Source organism: Microcaecilia unicolor, chromosome 9, assembly GCF_901765095.1.
Source record: "Microcaecilia unicolor chromosome 9, aMicUni1.1, whole genome shotgun sequence".
Taxonomy (NCBI): domain Eukaryota; kingdom Metazoa; phylum Chordata; class Amphibia; order Gymnophiona; family Siphonopidae; genus Microcaecilia; species Microcaecilia unicolor.
In genome coordinates this window covers 137,606,414-137,616,196 of record NC_044039.1, presented here as the reverse complement: position 1 = coordinate 137,616,196, position 9,783 = coordinate 137,606,414, and positions in this window count along the sequence as shown.

Sequence of the window (9,783 nt, the reverse complement as noted above, 5' to 3'; positions counted from 1 at the left end):
GAGCTGATAGGGTCGTAGCGCGTCCCTACACCGGCCCCTGCTCTCCCTGGAGTGGTGAGCTTGTGATCGGCGGTTGCGGGGGCGGAGCCCTTTGGTCGGGGCTCAAACTTGTTTCCAGCCCAAGAGACGCCATTGACTTCTCCAAAACAGCGGCGCCTGTCAAGGGTCCACTCCCAACCTGTGCTGCAATCCCCTGCAGGCTCACGAACCAATCCATCGGTCCAGGAATAGAGGGAGGTAATGAGGTAGTTCGGGCACTACTTTTCCCTCTCCACTTAGGCTTAATTGCTAAAGGGATCTGATCGTGCAGCTAACCACAAGTGCGTGTGGCCGTATATGTGCTCATATTATATGTTTTTACATTTATTTTATATGTTTTTAAATTACTGTATGTATTTTTTATTCATATTTATATATCCTTTTATACACATGTATCTTATATACATTTTTTTTTTCAGACTCCTGAGGCAGGCCTGTGGTCGAATCACACATCTGTGTTGAGTCTACAATAAACCTTCGTGAATAATAGTCTGTAGTCCTGGTCTCTTGAGTCATTGGTCCACTTCCCACTTTCCTTCCATTGTTGTTTTCACGTGGGATTTTGGCGTTCATCCATTTCGGTGGACCTTTTCTGCTTACCAATTTTCATATACCCCATTTACTCAGGTACTTGGTAGCTTTTGGAACTTTCCCTCATTGTATGTAAATTTCTGTGCATGTGTGTGTACACTTACAAACAAACAACAAAAAAAACATGATGTCTAGTTATGTATTTGTGCAGGATCTTTCTGGGTTGATCATGTTAAATGAGTTTATCAAAATCTTAGAGAGGCCTTGGCACAGCTTCCCAAATGGAGCTGCAAAATCTGTGTGGTCATGACCTGGGTGGGTGCTTTCTGTGGCCATGAAAATTATGGTCACTGCTGCAGAAAGATTGGTGAGCATGTGAAATGTTGATAAGCAGATTATAAACTGAATAAAATTAAAATTAAATTTCTGTAGAGGAACTGTATCCCTATATCTCAATTTCATCTACTGGGGTCCCTCTAAATCTTTCAGCCCTAGGACTCCAAGGTTCAGGTGGCACTGCTTGACCTACTTGTAGTTTTGAGATGTTGACTTTTAGTTTCTACCTAGTTCTGGAACTGTTTCCTTTGTTGTGGTACATGCGTGTACCAATGTTGTAGGAAAGCAGAGAAAGTAATAATAGCAGATAAAGATCAAAATGATCCCGTAGTGTACCAATTGAAATTCATGCATTGTGGGTAGAGTTATACATACGAGTTCCCACATGCATCCCAACACCTATTCCCTTTCCCCCACCCCCTCCATGTCTTTTACCTGACATCTTAACCCTTGACTGTTGTGCAGAGTTCTGGTTCCCCATCTTTAATGAACTAGAAAAGGAACAGAAGAGGGTAACAAAACTGACTCTGCAGATGGAAAAGTTCTCGTGTGGAAAAAAAAAAGGGTCTGCATAGGTTATGACTCCAGTTTTGTGAAGAGATAATGGAGAGGGATGTTGTTTATAAAATCATGAGTAGTGTGAAATAGGTCAATAGGAAACAGTTTTATCCTTTCAAATAGTACCTAGAATAATGACTAGGTAGGAGCAGAAGATTGTTTTGCAGTGTTGAGATTTGCATAAAGCGTGACAATTGTTGCCAGTTTGATCATATGCCTTTGACCATTATCAAGAACTGGATGACGCCTCATGCAGGCTATCCAGCCAAAACTTGGCCAGGCCAGGTCTTCCCTCAGTAAAATTTGTTGCATGATCCTTGGATGAGACTCCTTCCTTTGACCACCGTTGTTGTCTGTGACAGTTTTGTATTCTATGAAGGTTTTCTCTTCTTGTCATAGTTGGCAGAAGATATGGTCAACATTAATAGTATGGGTCACTGTTCCATTAGCAATTATTAGCCAGGCAGGGATGCCTGCTACCTTTAATCTATGAATGAGGAACATGAAAGGGATCTTCCCATTAAGTTCTGCCAGATACTTCTAAATAATCTGGATTGGCTGTTGCTGGAGGCAGGATGCTGTGCTCACTGGATCCACTGATCTGACCCAGAATAGATCAAGGGCATAGAGGGATGTAATTTGCAGAAAGTAGTGGTTATAGCCCTAGCCACATTACTGGGCAGATTAGATGGATCATATTGTTCTTTAGCTGCTGTCATATAGTATGTTACTACCTTAGGAACTTGAATATTGAGGGAGGGAGTGACAGCCTGGAGATTTCCCTCTGGTGCCTAATTCCTTTTGCAGCAGCCTAGTGCGGCTTCCTTGTACAACTAGCTCATTTTGGGTCTTGGCACATTTCAGTATGTCTTAGGTTGAGATTTCAGCCTGGTCAATCCAACAGAACAATATTTTATTTTCTTTAGACATTCTGCAGCAGATCAACTTGAATATTTAGGGCTATCTTGCAATATAACCCACTTTTGGCTCAGCTACAGTTGACAGACAGATACCCTGACATTCTCCTCCTCTAGAGGTTTCTGATATAAAGCAGAATTCATAATTCATGGTTCCCATCAATGTTGTCAAGCCATTCAGGTCCTGATGCTTGATGATTCAGATGAGGTAGTGTTTGGTAGGGATGTGCAATTGTTAGTGTGAATTTTAGTCATTATTATGCCTTCATTTTAGTGCATGTTAAATCAAATTAACACATTAAAATGTGAATGCATAAAAAAAATGTGAATGCATATTAACATTTTATAAAATGTGTGAAACAAAAAATAATTGGGGAAGGTCAAACTAACTGAAAACAAACATAGCTTTTAACGAAAGAGCATCCTTAGTATTTGATTTTCGCCAAAGAAAATATTTTTATGTTTCAATAATTTTTATTGATGTTAGAACATAACACATAGGTACTAGCATTAATAGCTATACAAACATAGTCAACTTTGGCATAATTTAACTTTAGCTAGGAACATCAACATTTTATCACTTTCTCCCCCCTCCTCAACCCCCCCTTCTTCCCTGGCTATAAACCCCCCTCCCTCCCTCCCCTCCTCATACCCCCCCTCTCCCCCGCAATAGTCCCCAACGTCTGCAGTCTTTCAGCCATATGGGTTCCTTTCATAAGTTTAATAAGTAGCTTCTGGCCGCTGGTGTCATGGTGTTCCAGAAAGGTGCCCACACCAATTGTAATTCCTCTCCAACACATCGTGTCCATATCCTTTATGCCTACGCGTTCCAAGCGCAGTAGACGTATCATTTGTATCTGCCATTGTGACAATGTGGGATATTTATATGTTAACCATTCCTGAAAAATGACCTGATGGGCACCAGTATTACTTTATTTACGTAAGTTTTATATCCTTTTGGGGTCGGATGTCCCAGCTGGAGGTGGCCAAAAGCAGCGCCGGTTCACATTTCCAACTTGTCTTCCACAAGTGAATTGTACATTGTACCAAGGTTTTCCAAAACTTGTGTATTCCTTTGCAGGACCAAAACATGTGGCCCAGCATGGCCCCAGCGGACCCACATTTCAAGCTTGCGCCCCATGGGGAGAGTCCCATATAAAAGGCTCTCCTCGGTGGAATATAAAGACAAAGCGCAAATCTATATTGTTGTTCCCAATGTGTTGGCAATAGGGATCTCTTCCGAATAGAAAGGATATAAGACTTAATTACTTCAGATGTTATAGTGCAGTTCAGTTCTTGTTGCCAGGAGGTCTCCAATTTTGCATAGTCCAGCTCTTGTATTTTGTATCTCTAATATGCCTGTGGTGAAAGGCAAGAGCACTTTTTGTTGTGCCTCTAAAGAAAAACGGCACTGACAGTTCCTCCTGCACATCTTCCGTCAAGTCTGTCCATGGCAGGGAGGACACTTGGAGGGGCATAATCGAACGGAAACGCCTATCTCCATGGGCGTTTATCTCCGAGAACGGGTCCATGAAGGGGCGGGCCGAACTGTATTTTTTAAAAAATGGACATTTTTGAGCTGGGCGTTTGTTTGTTTTTTAGCGATAATGGAAACTAAAAACGCCCAGCTCAAAAACATCCTAATCCTAGCCATTTGGTCGTGGGAGGGGCCACGATCGTAGTACACTTGCCCCCCTGATATGCCAGGGACACCAACTGGGCACCCTACGTCAGTGCGGTGGACTTCAGAAAAAGCTCCCACATACATAGCTCCCTTACCAAGGGTGCTGAACACCCAACCCCCCTCCCCCAAAACCCACAAATGTACAACACTACCATAGCTCTTAGGGGTGAAGGGGGGCACCTACATGTGGGTACAGTGGGTTTGGAGGCCTCCCATTTACCAGCACAAGTGTTACAGGTGGGGGGGGGGGGGGGTGGGCCTGGGGCCACCTGGCTGAAGTGCACTGCGGTACCCACTAAAAGTGCTCCAGGGACCTGCATACACGCAGGCCTCTAGGACTGGTTGCTGCTATATAACCTTGGCACACCAGTTGACACCTGAAGACTAATCTCTACAAAAATGTCCTTTATTGGAATAACCGCCTTTACTCACAGTTAACTGCAGATCAGAGGTTGTGCCCCACTGGCAACGAGTCTCCCTGGTACTGAGATGAGCAGTAGGTCAGAACTAGCAGAATGCTGTACAATGCCCTCATTCAGCCACATTCAAGGGAAGAACTAAGTTGTCTAACGTGGCTAACACAGGAAAGGGAACTAAAACTGGCTTACAAAAATGGCCACTACCGCATGGACTACAACAGGAAACACAACAGGGCACACTCTGACCCAGTAGACAGGGGGAAAAGCACCATGGGAGAAAAGCCTACCAACTACCAATATTGTGAGACTGTAACACAAGCTAATGAAATCACGGAGCCCAATACCCTATACCCACCACAATGCAATGCTGATGTGACCCTGTACTGCACCTGAGAGCTACATCTGACCCAGGGAAAGGCTGTGACAGGATCGAACACATTCTGCTGTCATGGAGGTGGGTACGGCATTTGAGGCTGGCATACAGGCTGGGAAAAAAAGTTTTTAAAGTGGGGTTTTTTTTGGTGGGAGGGGGTTAGTGACCACTGGGGGAGTCCGGGGAGGTCATCCCCGATTCCCTCCAGTGGTCATCTGGGCAGTTGGGACACTTTTTTGGGACTTGTTCGTGAAACAAAGGGTCCAAAAAAAGTGACCCAAAATCACGGTAAAAACGCCTTTTTTTTCGATTATCAGCTAAAGACGTCCATCTCTCCTCGGCTGATAACCACGCCTCAGTTCTGCCTCCGACACGCCCCCGTCAACTTTATTTGTTTCCGCGATGGAGTGCAGTTGGAAACGCCCAAAATCGGCTTTCGATTATACCGATTTGGGCGCCTTTGCGAGACAAACATCTATCTCCCGGATTTAGGTCGCACTATAGGCGTTTTTCTCTTTTCGAAAATAAGCTGGATAATGCTTTAACTGCCCGTAATAAAAGGTCTCTTTTTCCGACAAGGCAAATTCCACTTGTAGCTCTGAAAATGACTTCATCCGTCCTTCCTCATTGAGGACTTGCAGTAAATATTTATTCCTTTTTTGTCCCATTTACGAAAAACGGAATAAAGCTGTCCCGGGACAAGGCTACATTGTCGCAAATTGGCAGGAATGGAGTAGCTTTCGGGGAAAATCTATGCATTCTGCATATCCATCTCCACGTTGCCCTAGCTGCTTGCATGAGCTGGGCAGTTTTTAAAATAGTGGGTATTCAGGTCCCTGTCCCATGTAGATAATTGCTGAAGTGTACTCCTGGCGTTAATTGTAGCTCCATCTCGGTGTTGGAATAGTCTTGGGTTGTCTAAACCAATCATTAATATGCCTCATTCCACTGGCCACATTCAAGTATCGAATACTAAGGAGCCCCAGTCCCCCATATTCCACCGAGATCTGCAAAGTCTCCATGGGGAGCCGCGCCCTCTTCCCCCTCCACAAAAATTGTTGTAACAGAGCATTGAGAAATTTCTCATCTGACTTTTAAAAATATATTGGTAGGATTTGGAACACATATAACCATCGGGGAACTATTAAAAGAAAATATTTTTAAATGTGACTGAAAAGTTTTTGACTGATCGGTTTAGAGAACATTATTCCAAATGCCTTGTGGGTCACCCTGATGCTCTTTGGCAAACCTGCTGGTAAGCAGCAATGCTCTTTTTAGAGAGCAGTAGTCTCTTCCTAGCAATGTTCTTATGAACACCATTCTTATTCAGTTTTGACCTGATATTTAATGCATAAATCCTTACATCAGCCATGGTGGGAGGCTTAAAGAGCTTTAGATATTAAGTCTATAAAATATTAACTCCCAAGCTATAAGATATTAACTCCCAATCAAAGAACGGATAATCTTCAAATCTGCACTTTGGTCCACCAAAATCATTTACGGCGTAGTCCCAGGATACATGACAGACCTCATAGATCTATCAACTAGAAACAGACTCAGATCAGCACAATCATACCTAAACCTACATTATCCAAACTGCAAAGGGCTAAAATACAAAACAACTTATGCATCCAGCTTTTCCTACATGAATGCACAACTATGGAATGGACTCCCATATGCAGTGAATACAATACATGACCACCTAAACTTCAGGAAATAATTAAAAACCCACCTCTTCAAAAACTCTTACCCCACGATCCAACATAAATCTCCACATCCAGCAACACACCATAAGCAATGATCGTACTGGACAATTTACTTTCCTCTTTCTCCTCGACCTCATGACGCTTGATTCAATTCTACCTCATTTGACCACAACACAATCTTGTATTTGTTATCAACCGAAATGGCAAATGCCTTATGGTACTTTGTAAGCCACATTGAGCCTGCAAATAGGTGTGCAAAATGTGGGGTATAAATGTAACAAAATAAAAGTCTAGAATTAATTGTGATTTTGTGGTGAATGTTTCTGGTTTGTTGTTAAGGTTGTCTTCACAGGACAACTATTCCTGGATAAAGTCTGTGTAGTCTTCAACTTTTTCCATTTATAGACTGACTGTCTCACAGTGGATGGAGGCCCAAATAATTAGAAATGGCCTAATAAACCATCTAGAGCAGGGGGTTCTCAACCCAGTCCTCAGGACACACACAGTCAGTCAGAAGCCAAATTTTCAGGAGACCACAGTGAATATGCAGGAGACAATTTGCATACAATGGAGGTAGCGCAAGCAATTTATCTCATGCATATTAGTAGTGAATCTCACTGGCATGTGTCAAAATTAATTGATTTTGACAGGTGACACGCCCACTTCTGGGTTTTCAGCCCATCAGAAGTGAGGACACACCCAGGCCATGCCCACTCTCCACCCCCTTTGATGACATCACTGTCCAAACCACACCTAATCTCCACACCTTGGATTATGTAACTGGATGTGACATCTTGACCCTAAACAAGCCCCACCCCTTTTGCATAGCCACATACCTTGTCCTGCCTTATTTGAATAGCACCACCCCAAACACTGCCTCTTTTTGCATAGCCCTGCCCCTTTTGGCAGTCACAGCCACACTCCTTGTCCAAGATGGCTGCCACTACTGTATACATCACATCACTTCCTGTTTCCCCTACTAATCATCTTGGATGGGGTCATGTGATAGAAGGTAAAATTATGTATCATACCTGATAATTTCTTTCCATTAATCATAGCTGATCAATCCATAGACTGGTGGGTTGTGTCCATCTACCAGCAGGTGGAGATAGAGAGCAAAGCTTTTGCCTCCCTATATGTGGTCATGTGCTGCCGGAAACTCCTCAGTATGTCGATATCAAAGCTCCATCCGCAGGACTCAGCACTTAGAGAATTACACCCACAAAGGGACACTCTGCCCAGCTCACCACCGCCGAAACGGGGGAGGGGAATTAACCCACCTCATCCCCACACAAGTGGGGGAGGGGAATCCGTCCAGCTCACCCCCGCAGAGCGGGGGAGGGACACCACCCCCGCCGATGCGGGGGGATCTGGCTTATCCTGCAACCGCGGGAGGAGCTGACTGACCCTAACACCGCCAAAGCGGGAGGGGTACAAAGCTGCCCTACAGCCGCACGAAGCGGGAGGGAGCGCCGGCAGAATTTATGTCTCAATCCAGCCCGTAAAACGGAGGGGAGAGGAATGCAGCAGCTCACTATAACACAAACTCGTCTCAAATCTTGAAGAATCCAATTGAAAAAACTTGAACACGAAGTCCTCCTGAACAGGAACTGAAGACTAAACTTGAATCTGAAATGCAACCAGAATATAAACAGTACAGATATCTGGGAGGGGCTATGGATTGATCAGCTATGATTAATGGAAAGAAAATTATCAGGTATGATACATAATTTTACCTTCCATATCATCATGCTGATCAATCCATAGACTGGTGGGATGTACCGAAGCAGTACTCACCCAGGGCGGGACATAGAAATCCCTGACCGCAACACTGCAGCTCCAAACCGGGCCTCCGCCCCGAGCAGCCACAGTCAAGCGGTAATGCCTGGAGAAGGTATGGGCCGATGCCCAAGTTGCCGCCTTGCAAATCTCTACCAAGGAGACGGACCCGGCCTTTGCCATCGAGGCCGCCTGAGCTCTAGTGGAGTGAGCCTTCAGCTGGATAGGCGGCACCTTCCCCGCGGCCACATAAGCCGCTGCAATGGCTTCCTTGACCCATCTTGCCACTGTAGGCTTAGCAGCCTGCAGACCCTTACGAGGACCTGCAACAGGACAAACAGATGATCCGATTTCCGGAAATCATTGGTCACTTCCAAGTATCTGATGATGACTCTTCTCACATCCAGATATTTGAGAGCAGAGTATTCCTCTGGGTAGTCCTCCCTACGAAAGGAAGGGAGACAGAGCTGCTGATTCACATGGAAGCGAGAAACAATCTTGGGCAGGAAGGAAGGCACTGTGCGAATAGTCACTCCTGCCTCAGTGAACTGCAGAAAAGGCTCTCGACATGAGAGTGCCTGGAGCTCGGAAACTCTTCTGGCTGAAGTGATAGCCACCAAAAAGACTGCTTTCAACGTCAGGTCTTTCAGGATGCCCTCGACAAGGGTTCAAAGGCGGCTTCTGCAAGGCTCTTAGCACCAGGTTGAGATTCCACGCAGGCACCACTGAGCGCAGAGGAGGGCGCAGGTGATTAACTCCCTTGAGAAAACGTACCACATCTGGCTGCGAAGCCAGGGAAGCACCCTTCAGGCGGCCCCTGCAAGCAAGCCAGAGCTGCTACCTGGACTTTAAGGGAACTGAGCGACAGGCCTTTCTCCAGACCTTCTTGTAGGAACGCCAGCACTGAAGAAATTGGAGCAGTGAAGGGAGAAAGTGAGCCTGCTTCACACCACGCTGCAAAGGTACGCCAAACCCTGGCGAAAGCAGTAGAAGTAAAGCGCTTCCTCGCTCTCAGCATAGTGGCGATGACCTTGTCTGAGAAGCCCTTCTTCCTCAGACGCTGCCGCTCAATAGCCAGGCCGTAAGACCAAAGGGGGAGGGATCCTCCATCACCACGGGACCCTGATGTAACAGGCCCTGCTCCACTGGCAGCCGCAGAGGGTCGTCCACTGAGAGCCTGATCAAGTCCGCATACCAGGGACGTCTGGGCCAGTCCGGACCCACCAGGATTATCCGGCCCGGATGCTTTGCCACCCGGTCTAGCACCCTGCCCAACATGGGCCAGGGCGGGAACACATAGAGAAGCTCTTGTGTCGGCCACTGTTGGAGAAGAGCATCTACTCCCAGAGATCGAGGGTCCCGTCCTCTGCTGAAAAAGCGCGGCACTTGGCAATTGGCCGATGACGCCATCAGATCTAGGCTCGGCTGGCCCCAGCGCTTC